The 26,384-nt window shown below is 37.5% G+C and overlaps 1 protein-coding gene and 1 pseudogene across 2 annotated transcripts in view; both read right to left on the bottom strand.

The window, feature by feature from the left end:
• MBD5 (methyl-CpG binding domain protein 5) overlaps nt 1-26,384 on the bottom strand; it is a 398,748-nt gene that overhangs the window by 76,210 nt on the left and 296,154 nt on the right. The gene's annotated exons all lie outside the window — the stretch shown is intronic.
• Nucleotides 7,432-8,109, bottom strand: LOC150022011 (myosin light polypeptide 6 pseudogene; annotated as a pseudogene).

Genomic DNA, 26,384 nt, shown 5'->3' with positions numbered 1-26,384 from the left:
AAGAGATTCGTTAGTAGTAATTCATTTTATAAGCCCAAAGTTTGATACTACTTATCAAAATCCATCATTGAAAATAATAAGCTATTGACTAATAATAACTATGAAATCAAGGGACATGGCTGACAGTTGTAATTTTAATCAACAAATTTATTTCTGTACTTTGTTCTGGCATTATAGTATTGAGACAGTTCTTAAATTAGAAAAGCTATTACAAATGGCAACTTTTAAAAAATAGCTAATTTGGTTTTGGCAACATTAAAATCTCTACAATTAAAATAGTCCAGAAGCTTGAAGTAGGAATAAAGAAAATATTGTTTCCAAATTGAATAATTATATCTGATTATTACTCATGTTTCTGGTCATGACTACAAAATATGGGCAACAATTAACTAAAACTTAAATTAAGCAATACAACTTTCTTGAATGTATATGAGGTCTGTCTGTGGAATTCCAGCTATTGTTAATACAGTGAGAATGATTTGTGTGACATTGATGTAACCTGGAAGCCAAGGAGAGTGGTTTGGAATGCACATGCATGAACAATGATGACCTCACTGTACTAGTCAGTGGGGGCAGTAGACGCTGTTGAGTGACCATGTGTACCATGTAGCTGGCACATTCAAAATGACTGAACGAGCAGAGCAACAAATCTGCATCAAATTTTGCATTAAGCTTGAACATTTGTCTGTGGAATCCATTCAGATGATTCAGAAGGCCGCAGCTATGGGCAACAGGTGATTGGTCGCTTCATCATGACAATGTGCCCACTCATGCATCATGTCTCATGCAGAGTTTTTGGTGAAACATCAAATCACCAAGGTGACTCAGCCCCCCTACAGCCCAGATTTGGCACTCTGCGACTTCTAGATTTTCCCAAAATTAAAACCACCTTTGAAAGGGAAGAGCTTTCAGGCCATCGATGAGATTCAAGAAAATAAGACGGGGCAGCTGATGGCAATTGGGAGAACTGTGTGAGGTCCTAAGGTGCCTACTTTGAAAGGGACTGAGGTGTCATTGTCCTATATACACTGTTTCTTGTAGTTCTTCTGTAAATGTCTCTATTTTTCATATTACATGGTTGGATACCTTCTGGACAGATCTTGGTATATACGTTAATAAATCCTCAGCTTAGGAATGTTTATTAATTTTAGAGAGGGAAGAAGGGAGAGTGAGAGAATGAGAAAGAGGAAGAGAGAGGAAGACAGAAAGAGAGAGAGAAAGAGACATCGATGTGAAAAATATTGATCTGTTGCCTCCCGTATGTGCCCCTGACCAGGGATTGAACCCACAACTTTTTGGTGTATGAGACAACACTCCAATCAACTGAGCCACCTCAGGGCTTTTTAATATAACTTTTTCACATTAATATACCATTAAAAACTGTTGAAGAGTGGTAAGGATATATAGCAGGCAGATGCTTCAACATCTTGTTTGTATTTATTCAATGGAGCATACAGATGTGCAGTAGTAGTCTAGCTTGCATAATTTGATTTGGATATATAATAATGGACTCGAGTTTTTTTAAAAAAACCAGCTAATAATATAAAAATAAAAACGTATACTATTACATTCAAATATCTACATAAAAATTGGTAGCAAAGCTTTAGTCAACAGTCCATAAAAATATAAACTAGCAGAGAAGTTTATTTTTGTTTCATGACATGTTCATGTGTTACAATTTGTTATAAAACATTTGTGTGTGCATGTTATTTCTTTTTATAGTGTTAAAATACTTAATATCCTTTTAAAAATTAAATTTATGTCCAACATTTAAAAAACTCTGAAGAACCTCCTCTGAGATGAATGGTCCTCTAATACTTTTGACTCTATCATTTCTACATAAGCTAGAAAAGCAAGAAAGACTATTAAGGACTCTGGACAAGATGGAGACATAGGTAAACAGGCTTCACCTCCTTGTGCAACCACAGAAATAATTATAACTAGATCTCAAAACAAGTAACACCCAGAACTGTCAGAAAATTGAGCTATGTGGAAGTCTGACAACCAAGGATTTAAAGAAGCCATATTCATCCAGACTGGTAGGAGGGGTAGAGTTGTGGAGATGGGCAGAGAGGTGGTGCGGCTGGAGAGGTGGTAGCAGTAGAACAGGAGGTCATACATACACATGTGGTGAATAAAAATTGGGAAGAATGCCTTGGGAGAAAGTGATCCCAGCCCCATGCCAAACTGTACAAGCCAGGGTTCCAGCACCAGGAAGATACCCCCCATCCCCCAAATTCTGGCTGTAAAAACCAGTGGGTGTTGGAGAGGTGGAAGAAACTGTCGGATTTTCAGCAAAATGGATGCAGACCCACCCCTTCTGGGATTTGGGATTCAACATCAGGGCAACAGCTGGAAGGGTGTGAGTCACATAGAAGAGTGCCAGGCAAACCTCCAGAAGCCAGGCAGTAGCACTATCCCCTTTTGGAGCCCTCCTCCCACACAGGACCACAAATCGGTGAAGTGGGTTGCCCTGCCCTGGTGATTACCTAAGGCTCTACTCCACGAACTTACAGGAGCCTTTTCTACAATAGGCCATGCTACTAAGACAGGGAATCAAAGCTCTCTACCTAATACACAGAAACAAACACAGGGAGGTTGCCAAATTGAAGATACAAAGAAATGTGGCTCAAATGAAAGAACAAAACAAAACCCCAGAAAAAGAACTATATGAAATGGAAGATAATCAACCTATCAAATGTAAAGTTCAAAACACTGGTGATAAGTATGCTCAAAGAACTCATTGAGTAAGGCAACAAAATAAAAAAGACCCAGGAAGAAATTAATGTTACAATAAGTAATAAAGAAAAATCTACAAGGAGCCAACAGTGGAGGCGATGAAGCCGGGATTCAGATCAATGATTTGAAACATAAAGAAATAAGCAATTAACCAGAACAGCAAGAAGAGAAAAAAAATTAAAAAAAGAAAACACAAAACAAAACGAGGATAATATAAGGTGCCTCTAGGACATCATCAAACATACCGACATCCAAGACATAAGGATGCCAGAAGCAGAGAAAGAGCAAGAAATTGAAAACTTACCTGAAAAAATAATAAAAGAAAACTTCCTTAATTTGGTGAAGAAAATAGACATATAAGTCCAGGAAGCATAGAGTCCCAAACAAGTTGGACCCAAAGAGGACCACACCAAGACACATCATAATTAAAATGCCAAAGGTGAAAGATAAAGAGAGAATCTTAAAAGCAGCAAAAGAAAAGAAGAGAGTTACCTACAAAGGAGTTCCCATAAGACTGTCAGTTGAGAGAGAAACAAGATGGCGGAGGAGTAAGTGGAAGCTACACTAACTTCCTCCCAGAACTAGTCTGGATTTACAACGTGATTTTGGAGAAATCATCTGGAATAACAAACCGAACACCAGCTGGAGAGAAGTCTTACAACCACGGAGAGACAGAAAAGGCCACTACATCACAACGTGACTGGTAGGGAGTGCGGAGATCCGGAAGGGCTGGCTGGGCTCACACGGGTGGCAGCTGAAGGGACTGAGAAACAGCTCAGCAGCCGGGGATTCCCCCTGAGAAGGGCAGGGTCTAAACCCCCAGATGAGCTCCCCAGCATATAGCAACAGAGTGGAAAGTAAAATAGTATACAGCTGAGAAAAGCGAAAAGCCACAGGGTTTCTTGCTAGCCGGAGAGAAACAGCTGGAGAAAAAGAGCTCTTAAGCGGATCACATATGAAAATATTCTGCCCCCACTTACCCTGGGCACAAGCAGAGGGAAGACAGAGAGGACAGGAAATGCTTGGGGAGAGTTTGGTGTGGTGGCTTTGAGGGGAGAGCTGGGGAAGCGGCCGGCCGGGTCCCAGTGCTGACTCATCCCCACACTGCAGGCAGACCATTCCTGGTCAAGTGGCGTCAGCCTGAGGGGAAACAAAAGCCCTGCCTACAGGAATTAAGCTGCCACACCCACAGTCCTTAAGCCTGACGGCTAATCACAGATTGAATAGATTACCAACTAAAGAAGCCAGACAAAGGCAGTAGATCCCTGGAAGTCTCCAACAGGCTGCCTAGGCCCAGACTGGTACAGGATCTGACGCCACCAGGGGCAGACCCAGGAAGTGCAGATCATTCTAAGAAGCACCAACAAACAATAGGAGTCACAAAAATGGGGAGACAGAGAAACAACCCCCCATCGAAAGGAAAGGTAGAGTCCCCAGAAAGAGTGCTAAATGAAATAGAGGGGAGCCAACTATCAGATACGGAATTGAAAGCATGGATTATGGAGAAGCTCAATGAACTCAGCGGAAACTACAAAGAACTCCAGAAAAACTACAGTGAACTCCAGAAGAACTATAAGGAACTTACTGAGAATTATACCAGCATCAAAAAGGACATGGAAGCTATCAATAAGAGCCAGGAGGAAATGAAGAATACGATCTCTGAATTGAAGAACACAGTAGAAGGAATTAAAAACAGGCTAGAGGAAGCAGAAAATCGGATCAGCGAGCTGGAGGACAATGTAGACAAAAACTCACAGACAGTGCAACGAAACGAAAAAAGACTGAACAAGACTGAAGAGGCTCTAAGACAGCTGCAGGACAACATGAAACGTAATAATATCCGTATCACAGGAATTCCAGAAGGAGAAGAGAAGCAAAGGATAGAAAAGCTCTTTAAAAAACTAATGACAGAAAACCTCCCTAACATGAAGAGAGAAAGAATCATGCAAGTCCAGGAAGCACAGAGGGTCCCAATGAAGATGAACCTCAACAGGCCCACTTCAAGACACATCATAATTAAAATGCCAACATTCAAAGACAAAGAGAGAATCCTAAAAGCAGCAAGAGAGAAACAACTAATAACACACAAGGGAGCTCCAATAAGGCTATCATCAGATTTCTCAGCAGAAACACTACAAGCCAGAAGGGAATGGCAAAATATATTCCAAGTAATGAAAAACAAAGGCCTACAACCAAGAATACTCTACCCAGCAAGACTCTCATTCAAAATGGAAGGTGAAATAAGGAGTTTCCAAGACAAAAGAAGGCTAAAAGAATACATCTCCACCAAACCAGCATTGCAAGAGATGCTAAAGGGTCTGCTTTAAGAAGATGAAGAAACAAGAGAGAGACAGAGAGGAACACGAGTACAAAGGGGGAAAATGACAATGAATAAGTACTGAAAGAAAGAAGGAACTTCTACCATTTACAACAACATGACTGGAACTAGAGAGAATTATGCTTAGCGAAATAAGCCAGGCAACAAAAGAAAATTACCTTATGCTATCACCTGTTAAAGGAAACTAATGAACAACACAAACAAATGAGCAAAATTGAACCAGAGGTATGTATGTAAACGAGGAATAAACTAACAGTAACAAAGGGGGAGATGGGAGGGAGAGAAGTGGTAAGAAGGGGAAGGGTCTAGTCAAGGAACATGTATAAATGACCCATGGACATGGACAACTGGGTGGAGACTGAATGTGGGAGAAGGGAGGGCAGGGTGCAGAGAAGAAAGAGGGGGAAAAAAGTGAGACAACTGTAATGGAAAAACAAACAGAAAAATTTTTAGTGGGGGGGAAAAATAAAAATATAAAGAATAGAAATGCAAGTTCAGTGAATATTAGAAGGACAAGGATTTTCCTTCACACTGTATATATTTTCTCCCTATCTGATCCCTCCAGAATTTGGCATTCTAAAGAAGTAAGTAATGACCTAAGTTTCTTTGCATAAAACTAATAAGACCAGTTGTTAATAGAGGTTTTTTTTTTTTTTTTTTTTTTTTTTTTTTAACTAAGACTTTGACTGGAATGTCATGCCTAAAGGAGACATGCTTGGGCTTTGGTTGTTACCAAAAAGCCCTGAGCAACTGGGACTGACTTTCAAAGGTAATAAAAGTCCACGAGATAAAAGGCCTGGTACCTTGGATGGATGAGCGGTCCATAGCAATCTTTCCAGGGAAGGAACGAAGGTTGTTTTCCTGAAAGATGGCTAGAAGGGACCTTAAGGCACAATGGAAAACCAGGAGGACCTGGAAAAGACAGGTGTTTACAGGCAAGGCTGAATGCCAGGTATGTGGCTCAGCTTCTGTGCCCTGAAGGGCAGACTGAAGGTCACCCTAAATGTTCCTTGCGTAAGTTCCAGCAAAGCAGAACTAAAGATCATAAGTGATCATTTGCTGCTCTTGTTGTGTTTATGCAAATGAACAGGATAAATTAAAAATGAACTTAATGCAGTCCCTTTAATGACAAGGAGGGTAATCTTAGGGAGAAAAATCAGGATTCAAGGAAGATCACAATGCCCAGTGGTAGACTATATAAAGTAGTGCAGCTAACCGTCTTTAAAGTTTCTTTTCATTTAAAATTTGTTTTCATTTGAAAGTTAAACTATGTCTGTGGCATTATCAAAGATGTTTAATTTACAGGCAAGAAGAATGTCAAATGCCTTGCAACTGGATGTCTTTCCGATAAGACAGTCCTACAGATTTAGAGACTTGTATGTTACATAAATTAACATGTGTTTTCTGTTTTCAAAGGGCATAAGCCTACAATCTCATTACCTGAGTGATTGTCTGTACATATAGGCCTCACTTAATCCTGTCTGCATCGCTGCCTCCTGAGACTCAATGGTTTGGCTGAACTAAGTGGCTGGGTTGGTGAAGAACGGGGTGTTCTGTGGGCTTCACTTTAAAACTGGTTTCTCTTTTCTATCCTAATGGCTTGGACAGAAAGAGCCCAGAGGCCTGAGAGGGGAGAAACCTAAAATATTTCCCTCAGTCCAAACTAAGTATAATGGGCAAAGGGGTTTTGGACAGGTGAGATGTACCTGGCATACCTTCCTCCAAAGAAGCGCTTCTTTTCCCTAATGTGGGATATTGAAAAATTAATACCTGTCTTTTGTCATCTAGTGGTTACGGATTGAATGATGTCCTTTAACCCTGTTGCCCCCAGAATACAACAAGGATGCCAGCCTGTTAAACCAAGCATGCCATTGTCCAGAGACAGCCAACCAACCTGGAGTCTGCACGATCCTTCCCCTTGTAGGAAGGCCACCCTCCCCTCCACACCCCCACTCTTATTAGGGATTTCTGGACCCAAGGGTAGGTAGGATGACGACCATGTCCAGCTTGAAGCAGCTAGAGGAGCTCGAGACCTTCGCCCATTGTCCTTTATAAGATTGTAAAGGGTCTTAAGTCTGAGAGGGAGGGATTGTTATTTTTTATTGTTAAAATATTTAACTAATTAATTAATTATTTTAAAAAAAAGAAGAAGAATATATGAAAGGGTGAGGCAGGAGAGCTTGTATGTACGACCCATGGGCATAGACTTGGGGAAGGGACTGTTGGGGAAGGGGGGTGCTGGGCGGAGGGGAGCAAAGGGGAAAGAAAATTGGAACTATTGTAACAATATAATCAATAAAATATACTTAAAAAAAGAAAAAAGACTGTCAGTTGATTTTTTTTTTTTTTTTTTTTTTTTTAGGGCACAGAGAGCAAGTTTATTTGGTGAGTGCTGATGGAAAACATCATCCAAGATACAAGCTGGGGAAAGTGCTGTGACAAGAGAACTTAGGAAGCCTTCGGGGCTACGTACACTGTCTCACACAGGGGAAGGCACAGGGCTCTGGGCACACTGGGAATGTCTTCAGCCATTCAGCACCATGCGGACGAGCTCTTCATAGTTGATACAACCATTGCTATCCTCGTGCCCTGCCACCAGCATCTCTACTTCTTCCTCTGTCATCTTCTCATCCAGTGTGATGAGAACATGCCGAATCTCAGCACCCATGAGAGTGCCGTTTCCTTCCTTGTCAAACACCCTAAGGCCTTCAACATAGTCCTCATAGGTGCCCTGGTCCTTGTTCTTGGCTACAGTCTGCAGCATGGGCAGGAAGTGCTCAAAGTTCAGCACCTTCACATTCATCTCATCACTCTTGGGGTTCCCCAGAACCTTGAGCACCTTGGCGTTGGTGGGGTTCTGGCCCAGGGCCCTCATCACATCCCCACACTGGCTGCACAGGATCTTGCCATCCCCTGTTCGGTCAAACAGCTGGAAGGCCTCCTTGAACTCTGCAGTCTGGTCCTCGGTGAAGTCACACATCTTGACTGCCGAGCTCTGCGGGACCTTTTCCTGCCTGATTTCTTAAAAGAAACTTTGCAGGCAAGAAGGGATTGGCAAGAAGTATTCAAAGTGATGAAAAGCAAGGACCTACAACGAAGATTACTCTACCCAGCAAAGCTATCATTTAGAATGGAAGGGCAGATAAAGTGCTTCCTAGACAAGGGAAAACTAAAGGAGTTCATCATCACCAAGCCATTATTATATGAAATCTTAAAGGGACTTATTTAAGAAAAACGATCAAAACTATGAATGTTAAAATGGCAACAAATTCACAACTGTCAACGACTAAATCTAAAAAAACAAATTAAGCAAACAACCAGAACAGGAACAGAACCATAGATATGGAGATCATTTGGAGGGTTATAGCTGGGAGGGTGAAGGGGGAGAGAAGGGGAAAAGGCATAGAAATTAAGAAGCATAATTGATAGGTACAAAATAGACAGGAGGATGTTAAGAATAGTATAGGAAATGGAGAAGCCAAAGAAGTTATATGCATGACCTATGGATATGAACTAAGAGGGAGATTACTGGAGGGAATGGGGATACCAGGTGGAGGAAGGCAAAGGGGGAAAAATTAGGACAACTGTAATACCATAATCAATAAAATATGTTTTAAAAAAGACTTTATTAAGATGACTTCAATTGCTTTCAACTCAATCTTTAATACAGTTACTGTGGGACAGACAAAACCTCATCAGATTGCAGTGGAGTACCTGTGTTAGGGAGTATCATGAATAGAGCTTTAAAAAACATGTCACTCTTCTTCATATAGGGTGAATCGCTATGCACATACGCTAAAAACAGCTTTGGGATCATAGAGCCATGACATTTTTAACATAAGTGTTGCTAGTCTACAGGTATCTTAACCCTAAATGAAATTTTATCCCAATGTAATTATTTTCTGAAAATGACATCTGCCAGATAGAGTAACTTCTCAGTGATTTTGCCTTTATTTACTTGAAGAACATATCCTGATTTGAACTACAGAGGACACTCTTAATTGACTGCCACTTAAATCACTGAATTAATCAAAACAGCCTTTCCATTTGAAATCAGATGAATGTTTACCTCCGCTCTTACTGCTTGTATGCTTTTCAGTATCAGTTGTATTTTTTACCAAAGCTGTCTGAGCCAATAATAGTTGCTGGTGTAATTTAGGAATTTAAAAGGTATTTCGTAAACTGATGAAATAGAAATATCAAAAAAGAATAACTCTTTCCATGAAAATTGTTAAAAATATGCTTTTAACACCATCGTTTTAAAATATGAGGTCAAATAAGATGGAAAAGAGAATAATCTTGGGGAAAGACCCTAAAAATCTTGAAAATTTTGCATTCAGATCATCTTTCAAGCACTGGAGTTCTTCTTTCTCTCCAAAGTTAAAAAACACAAAAGAAATATTTGATGTTACATTACCTGTGTAAAGACAATGTTTTACTCCAATAAGTAGGTTCATAATTAAGAAAAAGGCTTTTATCCAAAAAGTTTATTGACTAAATATACATTTATATATTGTAAGTTAAAGCTAAATGTTTAACTATAAGTATTGTTTATGATCCTGTTTTCTAATATTCTTTTCAGTTAGTGAACCAACTATGGGTTCAGATTGTGTTAGACTGCTATTACAAAATTAATAGCTATTTGTTTGTGACTGAGAGTCTGGATTTCACACTGAAATAATAAAGTTGTTTAGGATCTGAGGTCTATTTTCATTTTCTTCTCATTCATTTAAAAACATACTGATAAAGAAGTTATGATATAATTATTGAATAGAATTCTTTAGTGAAAAATTAAAAACTCTGAAAATAGATATACCTAACAATATCCTAAAAATAATTGACACAAAAAATGACAGAATTACAATGCGAAACTGAATCTGCAAATAACATACACTTCTCAAAAGCTGAGAAGTAGGCAAGTTATTAATAAAGATATACAAAATCAGAACTGCGCAATTAACATGCTTAAGCTAATAGAAATACAGAGAACTGCACAAATTATAATTGTACATATACATATTTAAAAGCACACATGAAATTGAAAAATTAATATAGTATGAGGATTCAGAGCATGAATATTAGATCTAGACTCCTGGGGTTAAAATCCTCAGCTCTGCTACTTACTGTGTGACTGAGGGCAAGAATATCTCTGTCCCTCAGTTTCCTCATCAGCAGAATGAAGATAATAATAGTATCTACCACACAGTGTTGTGAAAAATTGAATAAATAAAGATTGGTAAAGTATTCAGTGCCTGCCCCATGTTCAGTACTATATAAATATTTGGTAAATAATAATAATCACTGGCTATAAAAGAAATCTCAATGATTCCAAATAACTAAAATGACACTAGATGTGTTACCTAGTCAAATTTTAATAAATATATGTCATAAGAAATTATATCCACAAATACTCTGTGTTTGCAAATTTAAAAAGTCAATCATATATAGGTAGTGTTGAAAGCCAACCTGAAGTCAGTGATCATGAATTTATGGCAAATAGAAAATGTGACTTTATTCTCTACAACATGACTTACGAGACAAGAAAGTAGTATGGATAGAGTTGAAACTCTGGCTAACTGAGGGCCAGAAAAATTAAAAACAAAATAGGCTAGGACTTCTGGCCAAGATGGAGGCGTAGACAGACATGCGTCTCCCTCCACAACTAAGAAGTAATACAACTACCTCAAAACTAGAAACAACCAGAAGTCCCAGAAAATCAAAGTGCATGGAAGTCCAGCAAACAAGGATATAAAGAAGAAATACTCATCCAGACAGGCAGGAGGGGCAGAGAGGACAAGGCGTGGTGGTGGCAGCAGTGGCAACAGCAGCAGGCCCGCAGAAAGTGCAGTTAACACATTTTAAAAAGTCAGGAGGGACACCTGGGGAGTGTTCCCAGCTCCTCACCAAGCAGCTCACTGTCCCAGCTCTGGGGAAAATCAAGCCTCATTGCTTTTGACCGTGCAAACCAGTGGGGGTTGGGACAGAGGAAGAAACTGCCGGTCTCTCAACAGAGTCTGCTTGTTTAAAGGGCCCCAACAGACTTAGAACATCCACAGACCCACCCACTCTGAGAACGACGGCCAGAGCAGCGGCTAGAGGGGTGCCAGTTCGGTGCAGAAGTGGGAGAAGTGCCTGGAAAAGGGGTGAGTGCTGGGAAAGCGGCATTTTTCCTTCTCAGACCCCATTCCCCGCATACGGCGCCAGAACGTGGTGAAACAGGTCGCCTGTTACTGACGAATCCCTAAGGCTCCACCCCTTACAATGTAGTAGGAGCAACAGCTCTCCTTGGGACAGAGAAGAAAACAAACACAGGAGACTTCCGGCCAAGATGGAGCCTTAGACTGACATACTCCATCTCCCTCCACAACTAAGAAAGAATACAACTACTGCAAAACCAGCAATAACCAGAAGTTCCAGAAAATAAATGGAAGTCCAACGTATGAGGTTATAAAGAAGTGGTGCTCATCTGGACAGGTAGGAGGAGTGACGCCAGGGAGGAGAGGTCAAGCTGTGCTGTCTGCGGGAGCAGCAGTGATGGCAGCAGGACAGCGGTAAGCACAGACACCCGTATTTAAGGGGAGGTAAGAAGCGCCTGGGGAGCAACCCTGGCTCCAGACCAGACCCGTCAGCTTGCAATTCCAAAGTTGGAAAGGCAGACCCCCACTGCCTTGGACTGTGAGGCCTGATGGGGGTGGGGACAGAGGAGGAGGCTCCCTGTCTCTAAGCAAAGATTGAATGGCAGGAATCCATTTTGGACCTCCATCCCCACAGAAAATGCCCGGTTGTGATAAGTGCACAGGGCTCTGCCCCCTATGGCATAACAGGTATGACAGCTCTGCCCAGGAAGCAAAGGTAAACACAAAACTGTTCAGGATGGCACAGATCATGATAAAGATCCCAGTGACGCAGCTGACCAGACAGCAAATTTCTAATATAATGAAGCAGCAGATAGGAAATCTTTCTGAGGAACAGTTAAGAGCTTTGCTTATAAATGTGCTTACAGACCTAACAGCAGATCTTAAACAACACAGGGAAAGAATGAAGGCTAGTCCTGCTGAAATGAACAAAAACACATACAAAACTAGTGGTGAGGGAAAGAAAACCAGGGATCAAATCAACAAATCGGAACATAGGGAAGGAACAGTCAACAAGTGCAGAAAGAGGAAACGAAAAGTGAGGAAAATGAGGAGAGGCTCAGAAACTTATTGGACAGCTACAAGCGGGCCAACATCTGAATCATAGGGCTGCCAGAAGGTGAAGAAGAACTAGAAATTAAAATACTATGTGAAAAAATAATGAAGCAGAACTTCCCTAACTTGGGGAAGGAAATAGACTTACAGGTCCAGGAAGCACAGAGAGTTCCAAAGCAACTGGACCCAGGGAGAACCACACCAAGACACATTATAATCAAAATGTCAAAAATTAGGGCTAAAGAGAGAATCTTAAAAGCAGCAAGAGAGATGAAGAGAATTACATACAAAGAGGTCCCAATAAGAGTATCAGCTGATTTCTCAAAAGAAACTCTGCCGGCAAGAAGAGATTGGCAAGAAATATTCAAAGTAATGAAAAGGAAAAACCTACAACCACGACTACTCTAACCAGCGAAGCTGTCATTCAGAATAGAAGGGCAGAGAAAGTGCTTCCAGGACAAAGTAAAACTGAAGGAGTTCATCAGATCCAAACCACTGTTATATGAAATGTTAAAGGGACTTGTTTAGAAGAAAGAGGATGAAAACTATGAACATTAAAATGAAAACTGTATCATAACAACCAACAACAGAAGTTAGGGAACTGAAACAAAGGCAAACTAAGTAGGCAACGAGAGTGTGAAAAGAATTATAGGTATGGGGAACATTATGGGGGGAGGTCAGCAGGGAGGGGGAAGGGGGTAAAGGGAGGGAGATGGTGCAGGAATTAAGAAGCATAGTAGGAGGAATTGGAGTAGATAGGAAGAGGCTGAGAAAAACTATATGCACAACCAATGGGCATGGACTGGGGGAGGGGAACTGGATGGAGGGGGGGTCACTGGGTGGAGGGGAACAAAGGGAAAAGAAATTGGGACAACTGTAACAGCATAATCAATAAAGCATATAAAATAAAAAATAAAAACAAAATAGATCATATGATATTTTCAATTTACTATAAAATTCTAAAAGATATATGTAAAATACACATTGAGGGAGCAGAGAGAGAATGATAAAGCAAATATGGCAAAATGTTAACAATTGCTGAATGTCTGTAAAAGTTTTTTGTATTATTGTAACTTCTCTGTAAATTGAATTAATTTCAAACTAAAAAGCTTTCAAAATGTAAGAAAACAAAAAATAAAACAGAATCAGTGTTTTGGTGATGGGTGGGCAAAGGACAGATGGGCAATGAAGTTTAAGATGTGGCAATTGTGTTACTGAAGATATGGAAAATAGTGTAAGCTAGAATAAAGGTGTATGTAAAGTTTAAAAATTCAGTACAGGTGTAAGGGGAGAAGGATAGGAACTGTGGGTATCTGAGAGGCAGGAGAAATAGTCTGACCTGAAGGAATTAAAATATTGGGGAGACAAAACATAAAACCATGAAAATTATAAGGCAAAAGTAATTAAATACATAAATAAAGGAGAAAGAAAAATTCTATATCGGGTCAGAAAAAGTTAATAAAATGGGCTATTCTACTTCTGAATCTCCTCCCTATTTTGCCTTACTTCTCCAGCCTTACAATTAGTTGAATAACTCAAGCTTAATGTAAATAATTTTTTAAAGCTGGGGCAATAAAAATTGAGAAAAATAACAAATCCATCTTGTATAAATGGGGAGCTGAATTTGGGAGGGGCTTAGGGAGAGAAGGATAAAACCTTCTGCAGAGGCTGATAGAAACGAGCCCTTTCACAGGTGTTTATCTGGAAAGGGAATTGTCTTGAATATTTAGCAAGGCAAATAACTATTATATAAGACATAAAGATGAGAAATAAAAAAATGAAACTGTCAGTACTTGAAGTCAATATGATCTTTTACCTCAAAAAACCAAACTGAAAAATTAGGACCAATGACAAAAGTAGTTAGAGGGCAGCGGGTACAATACCAATACACAAAATAAGAGAAAACTGTCCCATCCAATAGTAAGCTATGTTAAAAGTTGTATTATTGATGCAAGAATTGACAAGAAGTATATGTAAAAGAAGAGAGTGGCCACAAATAAACTCATGGATATGCAAATTTAGTTAATGATAGAAGTGGCATTTTAAATGGGTAGGAGAAAAAAGGTTAATTCAATAAATGGTGTTGGACAATTGGCTATCCTTCTTGAAATATAAAAATTACTTCCAAAACTCATGTAATTCACAAAAATGCATTCCAGATGATTCAAGACTTAAATCAAAACCAAAACCCAACCCAATACAATTAAGAAACATGCATTATGAAAATGTAAAAGAATGTTTATTTGTGCCATATTTATGAAGGTCTTCTAAACAAGATACAAAAAGTAAATGCCATAATGAAAAAGACTGGTAAATTTTACTATATTAAAATTTAAAACTTCAGTTCAGGAAAAGAGCCACCAAAAAACTGAAAACACAATTGATAGCCTGGGGAAAATATTTGCAACATATACAACAAGGTATTAATATCTAGAATGTATAAAGAACTTCTAAAAATCAATAAAAAAGATAAAGGGCCCAAAAGAAAAATGGATTGTATAATATTTATAAGCTGAGAAGACAAAATGCAACAGCATAGTAAGAATAAGAGAAGATGCTCAATCTCAATAGTAATCAGAAAATGCAAACCAAGACAATAAAAAAGTATTGCTTTTCACTCATAAGTATATAAAGATCTTTAAAAGATTGCTAATATCAAGTTTTGTCATGAACTACTGGTTGAAGAATGAACTGTTATCTCCTGTTAGGAGGGTACTGTATCAGTATCTATATGAATCTAAGATATGTGTATTCTTCGAAACAGCAATTCCTCTTCTTCATCATGCCTGGAAAAATAATCAAATATGTGCACAAAGAATTATGTAAAATGATATTCACAGTAGCATTGATCACTAGAATGAAAACTACAAGACAACACAAATATCCATTAATTAATTAGGGAGTGGGTAAATAAGTTGTAAAACCTTCAGAGTACGGGAGATAATAGACCACTTAAAAGAGGTAGTTCTATGGTTATATGAAAAGATTTCTAATATATAATGTCAAGTGAAGTAAAGTATGTTAAAGATGTTCTAAGTGTAAAAACATTTAAGCGACAGTTAAATATCATTCATAGGGTTGTAGTACTTTTGGAATCTATAGATGGTGAAATTGGGTTCTCTTTTACATAAAATACCATGAATTTCCAACCCTTTCTTCTGTAAGTGGCGTTAATTTTATTAAAGTAATGTTTGTGTCTTAATCTTCAAAGACTAAAATTATGTGTTGGTGTAAACAAATATGTACTGAGCATCTACTATATTCGATTCATATTTAGGTGTTCAAAAGCAAATAATATATGGACTGTTCCCTCAAAACCTGTGTAATAACTTTTGGAAACCACTTGGGGGTTTCACTTAAGTGGCATGAAACAATCAAGTTATTAGAAAGAAGAGTGTATTTATTTTTGGTAATCTAAGCAAGCTGGATATTTACTTTAACGCCCTGACACAGGCATGATTTTTAACACATAATATAGAGGTGTTCAATTACTCCAATTTAATACTGTTTTTCTAAGCTCATTAACACATACTTTAATATTTTATAACAAAAAAGCCTAAAACACTAAATATGAGCCTTTATATAAGTATTTGAATTTGTGTCTTTATTTCTATTATGCAAAATGTACTTGGAATAATTTAGTTAGCTTCTAATTCTTTTTTCCTTGATGACTTAAAATACTTAAAATAATTTTTTTTTGGATCAAGAATGAAAATATGACTGTGACCTTGATACTAACATTGATCATATCAATGTGTTACATTTGAGTTTCTAGAAAACCCAGCATGGCAGGAACTCTTGGGAATCTGGAACAACTTGGAGGTTAAAACCTAAAGTGGGCTTAGGAGGCTTTAAGAACATTAGGAAGTGAGATAATGCAAACAGTTTTTATCTCTGGGCAAATCAATCTAATGTTAATGAAAAAATCGCCATGGCAACCTGATACAGAAGCAAAGGTGCTGAATGAAAAGGTAAAACTTTTTTAGTTCTAACTATAGGTGACATTTGAAGACTTTACTCTTTATTGCAGTATTTTTGTTTCTAAATCTCAATTGAGATATGTTTTAATACTTTTATTTTTATAGTTTTCAAAATGAATACGGATGATTCAGATCAGCTAATCGGCTAATAAGCTAGTTTCCACTGACCTACAGAGTCAAAGTCTCTGAAATAGGTTACATAATTTCTGGGAGTATATATTAATTCTAGCTCATGGTTAGGCAGTATTACTAGCGATTGATTTGTTATTTTTGTCAGAAAGATATCCAAATTAGAACCAGAAAACAGATGTTGACATAAAAATCATCTATTAAACACAGCAGGCAACTATAAAACATAACCATGAATTTTTACATTAAAAACACGAGAAACAAATAAAAGGAACTTACTAAATTTATTAAGAAAATAATCCTGAAACTCTCAAATAAATTTCAAATTCATACTATGAGGTCATTTCTTGCTAGTAATAAACAATGAATCCAAACATGTGACTGCATTGATAATTCTAATGTTTCAAGCATGAACACTTCACTAGACAACTGCAGTGATAATTTTGTATTTTCAGCAAGAACAATTCAACCAACAATATCATTTTTGAAAAAAAAGTTCAGGATATTAAAATATATGTGCTGTGATTTAATAGAATTATGTGATTAATGTTGAATGATAGATAAAATCCCATGCTATTTCATATTTTCAATTCCTGTTTTGTATCAGACATTACCAAATAGCTTACTACTACATACATTCTGTTTTTCTAAAAAATTCCCTGGTAGCCTCAATCTACTTCATATACACCTATGAATATAAATGCATAAAAATGTATAAATGTTTATATATTTATATTCATATAAATATATTTATATATATGTCAAATATCAGAGAGACACTGGAAAATGTCATATTATCTTACAAAATATAAAAATATGTCATAAAATAAAAAATAAAGTTATATTTAGAAAAATGTATGTTGTGAGATGATAATGTCGATGTTAATCCCTTTCATTTGTTCAGCAAAAGACACACAAGAGTAACTGGGTCATGCTGAATCATTATTTCAGGTAATGAGGATTTTAAAATATCTGTATGTCCTTTTCCCCTTACTGAACTATTTCACACTTCAGTATTAAAGAAAGTCATTCTTGAAAAGTTGATTTTATTCTAAATTTTATAATTTTCTTTCTAAAACAGGAATATCTTGTTTTATCATGCTTCAATTTATTGCACTTTGCAGACATTGCATTTTTTTAAAGTTGGAGATTTGTTGTAACCCTGTGTTGAGCGAGCCTATCAGTGCCATTTTTCGAGCAGCATTTATTCACTTAATGTCTCTGTTTCTCTGTGTCAAGTTTTGGTAATTCTTGTAATATTTCAAAAATTTTCATTATTATTATATTTGTTAAGGTGTTCTGTGACCAGTGAACTTTGATGTTACTGTTGAAATTGTTTTTGAGCTCCATGAACCATACCCATATAAGACATCAAACTTAATAAACGTTAAGTATGTTCTGACTGCTCTACTGACAAACTGTTGCCCCATCTTGCTCCCTCTCCTTAGGCCTCCCTATTCCCTGAGACACAACTATATTAAAAGTGGCCAATAATAACCCTACTATAAAGCCTTTCAGTGTTCTAGTGAAAGGAAGTATATTGATATGGCAAACTTCATTGTTGTCTTATTTTAAGAAATTGCCACAGCCGCCCAGCCTTCGGTGACCACCATCTTAATCAGTCAGCAGCCATTAAAAAGGCAAGACCTTCCATCAGCAAAAAGATTATGACTTGCTGAAGGCTCAGATGACAGTTAGCATTTTTAGTAATACAGTATTTTTAAATTAAGGTATATACATTGATTTTTAGACATAATAATATTGTATACTTAATAGACTACAGTATAGCATAAACACCACTTTTATATGCACTGGGAAAACAAAACATTCATAAGACTCATTTTATTGCAATACTTGCTTTATTGCAGTGGTATGGAACCTAAACCAGATTATCTCCAAGTTATGCCTGTGTGTTGATTCATTCAGAAATATATGAACTAGATATAAACTCAAGTAAGGCCTAATTTATATCAGACAGTTCTGGGCACTAGGGGTACTGTAGTTGGGAGGCTTGTATTGTAGTGGTGAAGACAGCAAAAACCAATAAGCAAATACATGAACAAAATAACATCAGGTTATGTTAACTGCTACAAAGAAATAAACAAGGGCTTAGAAGAGAACAAGGGGAAGGGGTAGACAAGATCTCTTTTACATAGCTGGGAGGTCCTCTCTGAGGAGAAAAAATTGAAGTGAGATCGGAAGGATGAGAAAGAAACTATGAGAAAAGAATCAGGGAAAGAGTATTCCAAGCAAAGGAAACTGCTTATGTAAAATTCCAGTGATGGAAAAGAGCTAGGTGTGTTCTAGAAACTGAAGGAAGATTGATGATGCAGGAGTGTAATGAGGGAAGGAGGAGTGGCAGGAGATGAGTGGGAGAAATAGGCAGGGAAAAAACATGTCAGGCCTTATTTTCACAATCGTTTTGAATTTTATTTTAATTGTCATGGGGAACCATGAAAAGAGTATAAGCAGAGGAGTGACAAGACCTTAATTGCACTTTAGGAAGGTATCTCTTTTTTGCCATGTTAAGGATGGACTGGGAGAAGCAAGTCTTTGTGATGAATACTGACAGTCTGACAAAAAATTTGGATGCCTGTTCATAACTAAATTACTCCTTTGTATTTAACTCTGACTAATAATGATAGGAATAATTAGAATAACTGAAGAAATGGGTCATGTTATGTTGGAAATTTTAATAGCCCAGAAAATGCATACTGGGACTGATTACACAGGATAGACTTGAGAAAAGCATATTTCAAAAAATTCAAGGACAAATAAAGGTGTATTGTCAGCATTGGTTATAAGGAAGGCAAAAAAGGTTTAAATTACTTACAAAAAGAACCCACTTGATCATGACCACACAACCAGCCCAAGCCCAAAGACGGAGAAACCACAGAGACATCTGTAGAGGTTCAAGCAGTTGCACAGGGCTTTCGTATGTGGCTTAGATACAAAAAGTATGTTTAAAAAGTAAAAGGAAAGGCACATAAACCCATGAGTCATCCTTCAAGACCACATCAGTGGTCCCAAACCTTTTTGGCACCAGGGACAGGTTTTGTGGAAGACAACTTTTCCACCTGGGGGGGGGGTGCGGGTGGGGGGTTGGGTGGGGAGACAGGAGGTGGAGCTCAGGCGGTGACGCCAGCAAAGCTTCGCTGGCTCGTTCTCTGCTCACTTCCTGCTATGCAGCCCGGTTCCTAACAGGCCACGGACTGGTACCAGTCCATGGCCCTGGGGTTGGTGATCCCTGTCCTATGTTATCTGACATCTGAAACTTTCATGACCACATTTTGCAGTACTCTCTTCTTGGTAAACGCCTCTCCAGTCACATCCTTTTTTCTATTCCTTGAACATGTCAAACTTATTCTTGATGTTGGGCTTTTGCAGGTGCTGTTCCCTCTTTCAATATTTAAGCTCAAATATCCCGTCAAAATGCCACCTTGTTTATTTTCTTCATAGTACATATTTCTAACTAAAATAATATATGTGTTTATTGACTTTCTGTCACCACTGGAATTTAATCAATAGAGCAAGGACTTTGTCTATCTTTTCATGACATTATGCTCAGTGCTTAGCTTAGCATCTGGCACATTACAGACCTTCAATAAATATTTACTGAATGGAAAGTAGAAAAGTAGAAAGAAAAGAAGGGAGGGAAATATGAAAAAGCATGAGAAAAAATTAAAAAAGTTTATCAAGTCCCAAATGAATTGGGCTTTAGAAAGATTGTAAAGACATAAAAGAAATTTTTAAAGTTATGATTGGAGCAAAAGAAGATAAGGAAAAGACCTTTAATTGGATAAAACTGTAATGATCAAATTAAATTAAAAGCAAATTAAATTTCAATTTTGTTTCTATTTTTTAAAAATGCTTTATTGATTATGCTATTACAGTTCTCCCAATTTCTTTTCCCTTTGTTCCCCTCCACCCAGTGACCCCCCTCCATCCAGTTGCTCCCCTTTAGTCCATGCCCATTGGTTGTGCATTTAGTTCTTCTCAACATCTTCCTGTCTACTCTGCTCCCTCCTACTATGCTTAATTCCTGTACCATCTCCCTCCCTTTCCCACTGCCCCCTCCCTGCTGACCTCCCCCCATGTTCCCCATACCTATAATTCTTTTCACACTCTCGTTGCCTACTTAGTTTGCCTTTGTTTCAGTTCCCTAGCTTCTGTTGTTGGTTGTTGTAATACAGTTTTCATTTTAATGTTCATAGTTTTCATCCTCTTTCTCCTAAACAAGTCCCTTTAACATTTCATATAACAGTGGTTTGGTTCTGATGAACTCCTTCAGTTTTACTTTGTCCTGGAAGCACTTTCTCTGCCCTTCTATTCTGAATGACAGCTTCGCTGGATAGAGTAGTCGTGGTTGTAGGTTTTTCCTTTTCATTACTTTGAATATTTCTTGCCAGTCTCTTCTTGCCGGCAGAGTTTCTTTTGAGAAATCAGCTGATACTCTTATTGGGACCTCTTTATATGTAATTCTCTTCTCTCTTGCCGCTTTTAAGATTCTCTCTTTATCCTTAATTTCTGACATTTTGATTATAATGTGTCTTGGTGTGGTTCTCCCTGGGTCCAGTTGTTTTGGAACTCTCTGTGCTTCCTGGACCTGTAAGTCTATTTCCTTCCCCAAGTTAGGGAAGTTCTGCTTCATTATTTTTTCACATGATTTTTCAATTTCTAGTTCTTCTTCTTCACCTTCTGGCAACCTGATGATCCAGATGTTGGCCCGCTCATAGCTGTCCCATAGGTTTCTGAGCCTCTCCTCATTTTCCTCACTTTTCATTTCCTCTTTCTGCACTGGTTGACTGTTTGTTCCTTCCCTGTGTTCCGGTTTGTTGATTTGATCCCTGGTTTCTTTCCCTCACCACTAGTTTTGTATGTGTTTTTGTTCATTTCAGCAGGACTAGCCTTCATTCCTTCCCTATCTTGTTTAAGATCTGCTGTTAGGTCTGTAAGCATTTTTATAAGCAAAGCTCTGAACTGTGCCTCAGAAAGATTTCCTGTCTGCTGCTTCATTAGATTAGATATTTGCTGGCTGGTCAGCTGCGCCACCGGGATCTCTATCATGATCTGTGCCATCCTGACAGTTTTGTGTTTACCTTTGCTTCCTGGGCAGGGCTGTCACACCTCCTATGCTATAGGGGGTGAAGGCTTGTGCACTCGTCACAACTGGGCGATCCTTCTCACCATGCTGTGGTATTTTCTGTGGGTGAGGGGGTCCAAGATGGATTCCTGCCATTCACTCTCTGATGAGAGGCCAGAGCCTCCTCCTCTATGCCCACCCCATCCAGGCCTCACAGTGGGTCAGCCTTCCTCGGCATTGGAATTGCAAGCTGATAGGTCTGGTCTGCAGCAGGGGGTGCACCCCAGGCAATTCTCGCCTCCCCTTAAATACGAGTGTCTGTGCTTACCGCCATCTGGCTGCTATCGCCGCTGCTGCCACCGCCAGCACAGCTTGACCTCTCCTCCCCAGATTCACTCCTCCCACCCGTCCGGACGAGCACCACTTCTTTATAACTTCATATGTTGGACTTCCATTTATTTTCTGGTACTTCTGGTTATTTCTGGTTTTTAGGTAGTTGTATTCCTTCTTAGTCGTGTAGGAAGGTGGAGCGTGTCAGTCTAGGCCTCCATCTTGGCGAGAAGTCTCCTGTGCGTGTTTGCCTCTGTGTCTTAGGCAGAGCTGTCGCTCCTGTTACATTGTAAAGGGTGGAGCCTTCTGTTTCTATTTTCTTGATCAAAGATAATAAGCCTTATGTCAAAATTAAAACAAATTTGATTAAGAATAAATTATAGAGGACTTTGGCTTCAAGCTAAAATGGAATAACTGAATAACAGAGCTCAGGTTTGTTTTCTTACTCAGAACAACTAAAAAAACAAAAACAAAAATAAAACATACAAACAAACAAAAAACCCAAAACAAAATCTCAAACAGGTAAGATATATGAAACAATGGTTTTGAAGATACTAGACACCAGGCAATAAATGACAGTGATTATTCAGAAACAGGAAACAAAAGAGATGAGCCCTAGAATTGATCCAGCTTATTGCCTTGGGGGAGTTTCTAGTGTGTGTGCAAGAGATGAACCTAGTTGCAGCACAACAGATTCTCTAAGTTGATGAAGAGTCATGGGAGATCAAGGCAGTATGAGTTGCAGGACAAAGTGTTGAAGAAAAGAGAGCTTCAGAGAGGAAGAAGCAGGGATCTACAAAGAGTTAATTTTGGGTATCTAGCAGAGTACTGATTAGTGCAAGCAGGCGAGGAAACTATCCGAGGTTGAGGATAGGACCAATGGCATTTTGTACTCAGATTGGGCTGGAATAAACACTTTATAACTCATGAGATAAAGGGTAGAATACTCAGAAATGTCTAGCTCAGTACTGGGGAATAATACATAGACTTATACTACACAATATTCTGTTACCAACTAATGAGTTTTAAAAGCAAGACCTGAGAGAATCAAATTGTTATTTCCAAGTCACTTAACTGCATTCAAGAATAAAGGCATACAAAATACCCAGAACCTAACAAGAAAATATTTACAATGTCTAGCATCAAATAAAAATTATCAGACAAGGAAAGAAGCATAAAAATAAATCACACAGTGAAAAGAAAAATCAATCAACCTTGGATGAACCTCCAGGGAATTATGCTGAGTGAGAAGAGTCAGTCCCAAAAGGTTACATAATATACGATTCTGTTTATTTAACATTTTTGAGAGGACAACATTTTAGAAACGGAGAACATATTAATTGTCACAGGGGTTAGGGATGGAGTAGGGTAGAGGCGAGACAGATGTGGGTAAGGATGTAAAAGTGTAATACGAGACATTGTTGAGGTGATGGAACTGTACCTTGACTGTGGTGGTGGATACGTAAACCTACACATGGGCACACAAATGAGTACAAGTAATATTGGAGAAATCTGAACAAGGTCAGTGCTTTATATCAATATGTTCTGGTTATGATATTTTACTAATTTTATAAGATTTGTCTTTATGGGAAACTGACTAAAAGTTCTGAAGATTTCTCTGTATTATTTCTTACAACTGCATGTGAATCTACAATTAACTCAATAAAAATTTCAATTAAAAATTAATTAATTGAAACTGATCTAGATGGACAGATTTAGAATTATAAGATAAGAATACTGACGTAATTATTATAACTGTATTCTATATATTCAAAAATATAGAGTGATGTGCAAGATAGGAAAAAATACCACTATTGAACTTCCAGAGTGAAAATTAAAATTTATGAGATGAAAAAATTTACTGGATGAGATTAACAACAGATTAGACATTGCAGAAAAAAAGATCAGCGAACTTGGAGACACAGCAATATGAATATCTAAAATGAAACAGAGGAAAAAAAGAGGCAAAAAGGAATGTTGATGTGTGGGACAATTCAAGCGACCTACTATAAGTGTAACTATAATCCTGAAGGAGAGACGAGAGTGGGGGACAAAATTTTTTTGAAAAATAATGGCTGAAAATTTCCCAGATTTGATAAAAACCATACACCTGGAGATTTAAGAAATAAAAACAGCTCTTAAGCACAAGAAGCATTAAGAAAATTTACCCAAAGGCATATAATAATCAAATTGCTCAAAACCAGAGATTTAAAAAAAAGGCTTAAAAGCAGCTAGGGAAAAAGAAGTGTCATGCACAGAATAACAAAGTTAAAAATAATTATGAGATTCTTCAATGAAAACAATTCATATGAGAAAACTGTGGGCTCTTATTTTGAAATTACTAAAAAATACCCCCAAAGCCTGTCAACCTAGAATTCTACATACAGCAAAAATGTCTTCTGAAAATGATATGAAGACTTTTTTGATACACAAAAGCTGAACTACTTCATCACCTAGCAGATCTGCAGTACAAATAATGTAAAGAAAATCCTCTGGGAAGAAACAAAGCAATAACAGATTGAAATTTGGATCAAAGAAAGGAATAAAGAGCAGCAGAAATAGTAATTATATGGCTAAATATACAAAATCTTTTTCTTATATTTACATTTCTTTGAAGGTAGTTGACAATTTAAATTTTTAAGGATGCAGTGTAAGGTTTATAACACATGAAAAAGTAAAATATATGACAGCAATACCACAAGAGCCAAAGGTGAGAAATGAAAGTACATTAATTGTAAGGTTCTAATACTACAAGTGAAACGAAGTAATATCACTTGAAGGTAAGTGGTGAGAAGTTAAAGATGTATACTAAAAACCCCCAAACAATCACTATATAACAAGGAGATATAGCTAAAGAACCATTATAGGATATAAAAATGGAATCATCCAAAAGAAGATAGAGAGGGAGAAAATAACAAAAATTAGATGGTACAAACATAAAAGGAGAAACATGGTACAAAGAGCAAAATACAGACTTAAACCTAAACATATCAATAACCATATTAAACATAAGTAGTCTGAACACATTAAGTGAAGGGCCAAGATTTTCACCTTGTATATAAAAAAGCAAAGCCCAATTATATGCTGTCTACAAAAATTACAGTTTAAATATAATGACACAACAGGTCAAAAATAAAATTATGGATAAAGATAAATCTTAACTGTAATCAAAAGAAAGCTAGAAGGGGCATTTATGATAGTCAAAACTGAATGAGTGGAATATGACTCAGGAAACAAAAAGAACTATTGGCTTATGTAGCAGTAAGAGTAAATCTCAAAGTAATTATCCTGAGTGAAAGAAGCCAAATGAAAAAAGATTCTATAATTTATTATTCCATTTATATAAAATTCTAGAAAATGCAAACTAACCTATAGTGATAGAAAACAGATCAGTGGTTGCTTGGGGGACATGGGAAGGAAATGGGGAGAAAACTTTTGGTGGTTATGGATATGTTCATTATCTTGACAGTGATGACAGTTTCTCATATGCTAAAATATCAAACGGTACTCCTTAAATATGTGTTGTTTACTGTATGTCAACTATATCTCAATAAAACTATTACAAATAAGTAAGTTTTAAAAGGCAACCCTTCCTCACAGAAGTCCAATCACTAAATGTAGAAGGAATGAGGGAGATAGAAAATCACTATTAGAACACAAGAGAAATAATTGTGGAAGGCATGATCCATCAATGAATGCTAAAAATAGTAGGTGAAGGCTTTAAGAAGAAAAAGGTTATATGCATAGTATCAAAGTATGATACCTCTTTCCAAATACTAATTACAAAAGGGGAAAATAAGAGGAGAAACCTGCCAGATATCCGCTAAAACAAGTGATCAAGGTTAACATTTTCAGTAATAAAATGTATCAGAATCATGTGTCACCTGATTTAATGCACTAGAAGGGTACATTACTGAGAAATATTTGCCCCCAAAATGCATAATCTCAATCTAATCAGGACTAAACATCAAATAAACCTACATTGAAAGTGACTGACTAGTATTCAAATAGGCAAGGTCATGAAAGAGAAGAAGAGATGAAGGAACTCACATTGGTGGAGACTAAGGATACATGAAAACTAAATGTTATGTGGATCCTGGATTGTATTTTAAAAAGAAAAGGTATATTTGTGAAAAAAACTAGTGAAATCAGAATAAAGTTTATAGTTTAGTTAACAGCATTGTATTAATAATAATTTCTCAGTTTTGATAAGTGGATTATGGCTATGCAAGATGCTAACATTAGGAGAGCATAGGCAAAGGCCTTTAAAACTCTTCTCTAAGTCTAAAATTATTTCAAAATAAAAGTTTTAAAAAGAATAAATCACAAGCTCAGGCAAGTGAAGAAATATTATAGTAACATATCTACATGTTGATCTGTACGTTTGCCTGAAATGAGAGAACTTGGAGAGGAAATGGCTGGATGATGACGGTAGTCTTGAAAAAACTATAGTCTAGAAGAGCTGTTGTAAGGCTAGATAATGAAACTGTTTCTAATTTTTTATTATTATTTTTTTTAAGAATGTGGAGATCTGAAATTACAAATCAGTCTGGATTTAAATCATGCTTTTAAGCTTTCATGATTTCTAGAAGGAA

The sequence above is a fragment of the Furipterus horrens genome, unplaced genomic scaffold (assembly GCF_987537825.1).
Source record: "Furipterus horrens unplaced genomic scaffold, mFurHor1.1.pri manual_scaffold_1, whole genome shotgun sequence".
Taxonomy (NCBI): domain Eukaryota; kingdom Metazoa; phylum Chordata; class Mammalia; order Chiroptera; family Furipteridae; genus Furipterus; species Furipterus horrens.
This window is presented reverse-complemented; position numbering and strand designations above follow the sequence as displayed.